At 38.7% G+C, this 10144-nt stretch overlaps 1 long non-coding RNA gene across 1 annotated transcript in view; it reads left to right on the forward strand.

Annotated features, from left to right (window-relative positions):
- LOC116701996 (uncharacterized) overlaps positions 1-1559 on the forward strand; it is a 13411-nt gene extending 11852 nt beyond the window's left edge. Inside the window, exons 2-3 of the long non-coding RNA XR_004335043.1 lie at positions 1366-1370; positions 1500-1559. This is a non-coding gene — a long non-coding RNA (uncharacterized LOC116701996). The remainder of the gene's footprint in view (positions 1-1365; positions 1371-1499) is intronic.
- The last annotated feature ends 8585 nt before the right edge of the window (positions 1560-10144 follow it).

The raw sequence follows: 10144 nt of genomic DNA on the forward strand, positions 1-10144 counted from the left end.
ATCTATCTATCTATCTATCTATCTATCTATCTCTATTCATCTTTTTCTACTGACATTTATAACTGCCCTTCTTTTCCAACCACCTGTCATGAAAATACCTTATGGTAATACGACCAAGTAGGATTAAGAATACGTTATTGTTATTACATTATTACTCAATCATTTAATTTTGACCATATGGCAATAAACAAGCCATTCTTTAATGTTGCCAACTGTTATTTGTGCTCCTTTTTACATACTGTACATTACAAAAATTGTAAAATTGTGTGTTTTAGTTAAGCCACTGTAGCAAAGCGCCGTCAGGTAGAGTGTGACTCGCTCTAAAGCGTGTTTGAAACCATTTTGTAGTGTTCCCTGGACAGAAACCAGTAAGAGCCATTAAAAAGGAGTTGCACAGTATTTCAGGTGAATGATGTTAATCCTTTGAAATAAAAGATTATAAATTATAATTCTGTTAACTATGGTGCTGCAACCTCAGAATAGGATTAGTAGGCCTAGTACTTTTTCGCCCGCAGTATTGCACCTATATTACATTTTTTGTTTGTGTTTGTTGCCATGGTGAATCGTAATATCATGGCTCCATTCATGCTGCCTTTTTATTGTGGTGGTGCACACGCGTGAACCTGCTCAGAGTTGACTGAACCAACTCAAATCAGTATCAGTAAATACTCCCATGAGTTTCCCATCTCAGGGTAAATCATCTCTGACATCAGAGTTAGACTCCCTCCTGAAACGGGCCCCTGCTCCCGATCAGGTTAGGTTCACAGGCTCAGTTACCATAGTAACTGACTCTGAGGTGAAGCTACCTCTCTTTCTGAAATGGGCTGGAGTAACCCCTTTTTCTCAAGTTTGATTAAGCTCCAATTTGTTTGCAATCAAATTTTTTTATTTAAGCAAAAGTACGGAAACCTTGGTCTAAATGACAATATACAGAAAGTAAACTACACATACCGAAGAAGGCACAGTGCACCATTTCCACAATCCTTCCTTGCAGTCAGATGTTTCCACACCAAAACAAAGAGAGGAAATAAGAGAAGGAGGGAGACACAACAAAAACACAACAGCTAGAACAATGTCTGGGCCCCATTTCAGAAAGCAGGTTTACTGCAAACTCTGAGTTTGTTTACCTTGAGATGAAGGAAACTTTGGGTTTTCTGTTTCAGAGAGGGAGGTAACTTCACCTCCTTCAGAGTCTGTTACTATGGTAACTAAGCCTGTGAACCTAACCTTGTTGGGAGCAGGTTTTCTTCTCGGTCTCCTCCCTCTGACACAGCGCTCTTTCATTTCCTCATTCATTCATTCATTCATTCATTCATTCAGTCTGTATCAGGCGCAGTGTTGTCATCTGCATAAATAAAAAAACAGTGTAGGTTTATAAACCGTGTTAGGCAGATTGTAAAACTTTTTTTTTTTCTTCTAAAAACGTGGCATTTCCTTGTGTTGACAATCCCGTTGATGAAAAAGCTGCTTTACTTTGCAGGGTGTTATGTGTCAAAAAGCCCAGACATTTAAATTTTCAGATAACTTATTATTTGAGCGGTATCATTTTTCTTACCAGTCTGTGATAGGCTACATTACCTCATCACTTACGTCATCCATCGTGGACATGCCCTCCCAGCAGATTATTTGTGACACATTTGCAAACGGCAGTTTTCTTTACAACATTGGTGATGCGGAGCACATTAGTAAAGCCACTGTAAAGCGCCATCAGAAGAATGTGACTCATTCTGAAACTTGTTTTAAGCGTTTTTGTAGAGTTCCCTTGACACAAACCAGTAAGAGACATTAAAAAGGAGTTTCACAGTAGGTTATTATTGCAGGTGAATGATGTAAAAGAATTTCTTAATTTAATTAATTATTATTCTGTTAATGATGGTGCTGCAGCCTCAGAATGGGATTAGTAGGCCTAGTACTTTATTGCCTGCAGTATTGCACCTAAATGAAATAGATTATAGTTTCAATACCATTTCACCAGTAATATTAGGCTATACTTATGATGAAATATATTATTCTCTATATTGGAATAAACACATTTGCTCTAGCAGCAATTTTCTACCACGCAAATTCTCTCGCTTTTGCCCCCTTTTTCTGTGTTTTTTTTTTTAACTCGCTCTATGTGAGCGTGAGTATTTCCGCCGACCCACTTGCACGCGCGTCAACCTACTCTGAGTTGATTGAACCAACTCATTTCAACTGTTCTTAAACCGAAAACTCTGAGTTTCCCATCTCAGGGTAAATCAACTCAGAGATCTGGGTTAGACTTAGTTTGTTACACCTGGGGCCCTTCTCACAAACAAGACACACAGAAACAGACACAGACAAACACACAAACAAACAAGAGGCACTGACAGTGAGGAACAGAAGGAAAAAGGGACCAAACACACACACAAATGGACGCAAGAAGGCTATAGCACAAGTCTACAGCATGGATTTCAAAGATTCAGTAATGTTTAGCCAAGTGTCCAATAGATAGAATATTGGAGTTGGAACCATATAACAAAACTATATGGAAAAATTGGGCTAGGAGCTTAAGCCGCCATCTCTGTTGAGCCACTCACGTGACTCCACCGATTAACCCCCCTTTTTGAAACTGTAATCCAGAGTTTCCCTCATCTGAGGGTTAACAAACTCAGTTTTCACTAAACCAGCTTTCTCAAACGGACCCTACTGTTTAGGCTACACCTGGAATTTTCACGTCTTGTAACTGTCAAGTCTCCTTGTTTAGTTTGTTTCATGTTTTCTGTTGGTTTTCCATTTCCTGCTTTTATTTTAAGTCTCTCTGTTCTCTTGTGTGTTGTCTTATTTATTTCCAGTCTTTTGAGTTTCCAGCCTTTGAGATTGTCTTCCCCGCCCTGATGTCCTTGACCAGTTCCCCAGCCTTGTGTCACCTGTCCCTTTTTACCCTTGTTTGCTTGTGTATTTAGTTGCTGTGGTTTCTGTGTCTGTTGTTGGTTTAATGTCATCCGTCAGTCTTTTGTGTAGTGCTACGGGCCTGTCTTCTGTTTTGTGTTCCTCGTTCCCCGTTCCGTCCATGTTCCTGTTTTTCTGGATTACTCACCTGCTTAGTTTACGTGCCTTTGTGGTCTCATTAAATTATTTGCTTTGTTTGCTGCACTGGTTTTGAGCATGAGTAATTGTTATGGTATGAAAAAAACAACAGTCACTTCAGGGTGGATCGACTGTTTGAAAACACAAAGAAATAATTGTTTCCTAATTATATACCGTAGACGTTTAGGGGAACATACTTTCTTTTACGAGAGCTATTGTCTTCATGAAAAATGGACGTTGCTTTGTCATGGTGTCTTGTGTAGAGGCATGACCAAGACATAAACGAAGTACAAGTAGAAAATGTTTAGTATGTACAGAAAGAGAGTTTGCAAACACGTTACAGCTCAGTATTTACAGGAATACTTGAGGAAATACGCTTATTTACTTTCTTGCCAACTAGTAGACCAATATTAATCTTATCATTGCAACTCTGTAAAAAAAGCAAATAAGTGTGATTACAAAAATGTACTGTTCTTCAATATACACTCGTGTTCAGAAAGGCAGACAAACTAGCACACACACACACACACACACACGCACGCACAAACAATTGTATACTTTCAATTTACATCCAATAAAAATTCTTGTTTTGCCACTGAACATGATTAGATTATTAGTGGTAGTGTCTGACAACATTATGGAAAGGATCCCTACAGAGGTTGACCTTTTTGTGAAAGAGTAAGATCTTTTTGTTTAACATGGAACACCTCCAAAATTGCTATTAGCACTAGACTCCATTCATATCAACAATACTTTTATCATCAGAAAACACTTGATTCAGAGTTGACAGAAAATAAAGCAAAAGCTGTCTTAGTCCATGTTTAGTTAAAATAAACCCCTGATTCATACATTCACAAGTGACATGTTACTGTTAGAGATGGTCCAATACCAATTTTTGCTTCCTGATAACGATTCTGATACCTATACTTGCGTATCGGACTACTAAGTACTGATCCGATACCAGTGTGTTATATATTTTATTATGTTTTAACAACTATATACTACTATCCCTGTAGGGATGGGTGATCCCTACGATGATTTCTATCTTTGTTGTTGGTCTGGCTCAAGTTAAATTCTTTGTGAAACATGAACAAACACAAAAAAATGAATGCCACAAAACTTTCTTCATCCAGTTTGACAGTCAGTTATAACGGAAAAAGAACATAAATAACGTGCATTTTCTTTAGGGCTTTATTATGTGGTATTGGATTGGTGCATAAACTGAGGCAATACCAATACTGGTATCGATATTGGAACATCTCTAGGTACTGATTAACTCATTTTTTAAATCTATCAGTCAATAAATAATTTTCCTCAAAACAAAAGGTCCCTAAATGATTGCTTTGACCAAGACAGTCAAAATATATACTGTGTATTTATACTGTGTGTATATATACTGTGTGTATATATACTGTGTGTGTGTGTGTGTGTGTGTGTGTGTGTGTGTGTGTGTGTGTGTGTGTGTGTGTGTGTGTGTGTGTGTGTGTATACAAACATACTGTCGTGGTGGTACGTGTCAGAGTGCCTGTCGTCTACCCTGTTTTGTATTTCGGTTATTGTGGTTTTTGGAATTCTGCCAGTTCCCTTATTTTGGATTTTGCCTGCTGCTTTAAGGACACAGTTTTGTCGGTGGTCCGACCGACTCCTGACCCTGTTGCCTGGTTGGTGGACCCACCAACTTCTGTTCCTGTCACCTTGTTGGCTGACCCAGGTTCGGTTGACCCATTGCCTGCCTTCAGCCCAGCTGACCCTTGGCCTTTATGCTTAGCCGCCAGAGGGATGTCACCTTTGCCAATGGCCTCCAGAAGGGATTTGCCTTCGCAGACGGCCTCCTGAGGGGATTTGCCTTTGCAGCCATCATTCCGTAAGGCTTTGCCCTCGCCACCAGCCGCCTCATTGCCCTCGCCGTCCTGTGTGGCTGCCGGAAGGATTGTTGTACTGTTGTGGTGTTCCCTGTCATAGTGCGTGTTGTCTACCCCGTAGTTTTGTAGTCCAGGTATTGCGTTTTTTTTTAATTCTGCCAGTTCCCGTATTTTGGATTTTGCCTGCTGCTTTCTTGGTACTTGTTGTTGGTCTGTACTTTTGTTTTTTTGTTTAATAAATTATCAAGCTCAACATTCTTTGCCTGCTCTCTCTGCATTTGGGTCCAACCTACAGTGCTGTTCTGTAACATCCTAGCCAATTTCCGATAAGGTGGAATGTTCCTTTAATTGAATAGGTTTAATTAAGATTACATGACATTAGTATTTACATAAGAAGTACGCAAGTTCTTTATTTCTTTATAAAATTGTGATACACTCCTTATTTGTTTAGACTTTCCGATGAATGTTTTAATGAAATTAGACCATATTTTTGAACAACAACAAATTCGAAATTACCAAAAACAAAATGTGCCACCTGTGAGTCCGAGGACATCATTGACCGTCTCTGCGAGACCCTGGAGGACCTGGAGACACTGGCAAAGGAGCTGAAGGACAAGTAAAAAAAACAAAAAATGGTGACCAATTAAATTTCATAAACACACACATATTGGGCTATAGGGCTGGGAAATATAAAAGGTATACTTTTCTCCAAAGGTATGCATTTGGACTGTATACATAGCGCAATATAGTCAACTTAATCATTGTTCCCACAACTGGGCTGATGATAGTGTACAACAGGGCGGTGGCAGCTAACAATGATCTCTTCATGTCTTTCATAATATGTACCTGCGCTCACTCGGCTGAGCAAATCTGAATTTCCATCAGAAGCCATCAGAAGAATGCTCCGCCGGGTGGGCAAAAATTACCTGCTTAATAATTACCTAGACATATTTTAGTTTTAAAGGGAGGCAGAGCAAGCACCTTTTTAGTAAGCTTTGACTGGGTGACGCAATGATTTTTAAGCTGTTATTGCAAGAAAGACTTTAGAATTTCACAATTAGGGTTGGGTATTGTTTGGGTTTCAATGCCCAACCCTATGGACAATGTTAACACTTGGAGCTATTTGACAACTTTAACCTCTATTATGGGTTTTAGGTGCATGCCAGAAATTGTATGAAGTGAAGGTGTAGGTGGGAGATGCCATTGGCCAGGCACTGAAATTTGCACCACAAAGACAATTAAAGTGGTATGAGTCATTATTGATTTCATCATAACTGCTCTCTTAAAATTATGATTAAGCACTTATAACAATCTTGCATTTGTTTTTCTTTGTTTAAGATGGAAGAGGAAAGGAGGAGGAGGAGAAGTACAAAACTGTAGTTTAAAACTAATTCTAATGTATGGATTGCAGATCCTGTCATGTATTTGATAAGGTGTATGATAGTTTGTACAAATTCCAGTGATATCTGTGTACAAATTCAAGAAATATCTGTGTTCTACTAATAGTAGGCCTAGTACAACTTATGTATATCTATATAGCAGTGAGTGCAGAGAAGCTTTGATCAGTGGGACAGATAGGTGGGCAGGTGGGAAAGTGATTTGGAGAAAACAAAGATGGATGAAGCTTCAGGGAAATGCTGATAAGTATTACCAACTCATGATGAACCAACTTAATTGAGAACGTATTTATAAATATATCTGACGTTTTCTGTGTGGAAAATTAATACTATCATGTATTTGTTTCAGTGTTCTAACCCTTTTCATGGATCCCTGCAATGTGCACCTTTAGGCTCTAATATAAGCACTATATCTGCTTTTGAACAAATCTTGCAAAGACAAAAGCAAAGGGAAAATTAATCAATATTGGTCTATAAAAAAATGAAATGGGGTCCTTTTATCCAAATACAAAAACTGTCTTTACAGTGTGCACTTGTGATTATACTCACATTTGATTTCTGTTGTCCAACCAAGGGTGCTTATGGAAAGGACTAATTTGTGCACGGTCTCAAAACATTTTGAAAAGTTGGTCAGTGATCAATTAAATGAATACATGAATAAAAATTACCTAATGTTTAAATTCCAGTCCGGATTCAGGAAGTCACATTCTACCAAATCATGCCTACTCTATTTATCCAACATCATACGCAAGGAAATGGATAATGGAAATTTCTCTGGAATGGGGTTAATGGATCTGCAAAAGGCATTTGTTATGGTGAATGAAAACAGACTGATTGCCAAACTTGAGTCTGTGGGAGCAGACAGCTCCACCTGTAGGGGGTTTAGATCTTACCTATCAGGGAGGGAACAACAGGGGGTCTTAGGGGGAGTGCTGTCTGACCCTCATGTAGTTAAATGTGGTGTTCCTCAAGGAAGAATTCCAGGTCCATCCTCATTTTTAACATACATTAATGACAGGGCAGACTCCTGTTCATGTGAACTATTTCTGTATGCTGGTGATTTGGCATTTCTAGTGTCCCATAAACACCAATCCACTCTAGAGAGCACCCTGAGCTCAAAGCTAACTTCTGTAAACAAATGACAAAGGCCATCTTGTTCGGTTCAAAATACAGATCGAATAAATGCTCAGAATTTAGGGTAATTTTGATTAATGTGGTAAGTGCAAAACTGTCAGTAAAACACCTGGGTTGTATCAGATAACAACTTGGATGGCAGGAATATGGCCAACAAGGTAATGAGCAAAGTCACCGGACTCACAAAGTTTTTAGCCTGAATGTAAATTTTTTAGCTCGGTCAACAATGATCATTTTAGCCAATGTCTTAATTTTAAATAATTTAGAATTTGCATGTACTTCCTGGTTTGAAGGCCTAAGAAACCAACTAAAATGGAGGCTGCAAACAACACCGAATAAATTAATACGAGTAATTCTGAACTTGGGCTATAGGTCTAATATACAGTAGATAGATCACAATTTGTTGAGCTCCCTGTTGGTGAGCCCCACTGGCTCCCTGTTGAGTTTTGTGTTACTATGTCAAGACTGACCATGATCTATAAAATATTGTTTGTTAGTGTCCCAATTTTTCGTCGTGCCTTATAACTAAGGTAAAGGACACACACAATGTTTACATGGGCATCATATCTGACTTTTGTCCTTACAGATTTAAGAAGGCATAATGGAAAGGAATCTTTGCCTTCATAGGTAGAATAAGTTAGATCGGCAAATTAAAGTAATTTCCACACTGAACTCTTTCAAAAAGACAGTCAAGGCCTGGTTATTAGAGAGGGTTGCGGAATAGAACAAAAGGCAAATTACCGTTTTTATTTATTTAAGTAAAATGTTATATAATGTCAATGTTTATTACACACTCTGTACGTGTCTTGTCTTGTCCTGATGTTATGTGTTGAGGACCACAATGGAAATAAGTCCTGGACTTTATTGTGTTTTAGCCTTGATTGTATTGGATGTCTTTTCCTGTGTAAGGCATTGTTTATGCAATTAACTAAATCAAATCAATCTATGATTTCTTGATTATTATGCAATCACCAGCCCTAGCTTGTAGTCAGTTTCAGATCATGAAGGTCTACAGGTTCAAAATGTTATATATATAACTTAGTAGAGTCCTCTTCTGAATGAACTGAGCTGTTTGTATAGAATTCTTTAAAGTATTTTTTGAATGTTTCTAGGGTCTTATGTCTTATGATTGTTAACAATTAGATCCCCCCCTCCCTCCAAAAAAAAAACCAAAAACCAAACATGGATAACTGGTTTGCTTATATCTGACAGGGAGTGCTTTGTTATTTGTTATGATGAGGCACAATGGAGTATCTGCCAATGGTCAGTTTTTTTAAAAGTTGAAGTTGAATATTCACTCTTCATTTTGAAGAATTGTGAATGGCTCAGTGACAAGGATCAGCAGCTTTTGTCATAAATGACATAATGAGGGCGGCCAGAGGAGCTGACATTAAGCACCTTTATTAACCTAGTACACAGGAAAGGAAGGCTACATTTCTACCACAATTGCAATGATAGAAAATTAACATAACATTTGACTAGGGTTAAAACAACAAAAGGGGTTTAGGCCTAGATGCTGGAGACAGAGGAGGGGAACTGGTGTTGGTTTGAGAGGCAGCAAGGGACGGGCGTGGCGGCAGCCGAGTTTGCCGGGCTTCAGGTTTGAGTGTAGCCTCGAATGTATTTTAAAAAGCTGACTGATGAAGCCGACCTGTGCATCACTTCAGTGTCCTCTCTCTCTCTCTGTAAAAATAGATGAGCAGCTCGGCTTCCGTGGTCTGTGCAGCTCCAGGTTCGTTATGGACGTGCTCTGCTGTGGGCGTGTTGCGACTGGTGAGACACAATTGTGCTTTGTGTATTTCCGCCGTAGTTTCGGTTTTCCACCTCCAATGTAGAGCAGCACACAGCCACTTGCCTGAACTTTGTCTCATTCAGAGACTCAAAACGGAGCTGAGAAGGTCTGAGATAAGCAGAGCAATCACGTAATTCACAGCAGACTAGAGCAGATACTTTTTCAGGAATATAGTGTATTGTTGTGATTGCCAGTGTGATCACTTTATTTTTCTCAACATATCACCACGACTCCAAATCACGGAGAACACACATATTTTGAATGTGCACAAAGTTAGGAACGTGAGCAGAAATCTTGCTCAAACACATCTGGTCATTACAACGAATTAATGTGTTATTGAGGTGAATAATTGTTATGTGCACATTAAAAAAGCCGGGAAGAGTAAATTATGCCTACATGTGCGCTGACTGAGATGAAATTAGTTGGACATGCCCCCCAAGTTTTCCCGTCACTTGATTCCTTTTTTGCATTTCTGGATGATCCAGTAGAACCAGTTTAGGCGTGACAGTTTGTTCCATATTTGTTTCAATAACCTTTCATGTCACGTGTTCATTCATGTTTTGACAGACCATGGAGCTGAAGAATATGGTTTAGGATGCAAATATATTTGTGCGTTGTTTCCATAAATAAATGAGTATACATGTCTGATACTGGCTCATAATGCCAATATCTTTTATTTTTTTTTAGGGACAAGGTGACTAGTTTTTGAACATCTGTTTGACTCGATAATAGTTTGCTTTAGTTATTTAATGCTCAACTATGGGTATTCCACTAATCTGAGTTGTTTTACAGTCAAGCATCTTCAAATATTTGTAGGCTACTAATCAACATAGCTGCCTTAAAGAATAAATGGTTTTGTCTTATTTTCCAGAAGGATTTTTAAGTTTCGAATGCTTGACTTTCCAGTCTGA

Source organism: Etheostoma spectabile, chromosome 14, assembly GCF_008692095.1.
Source record: "Etheostoma spectabile isolate EspeVRDwgs_2016 chromosome 14, UIUC_Espe_1.0, whole genome shotgun sequence".
In the NCBI taxonomy this organism is placed as follows: Eukaryota; Metazoa; Chordata; class Actinopteri; order Perciformes; family Percidae; genus Etheostoma; species Etheostoma spectabile.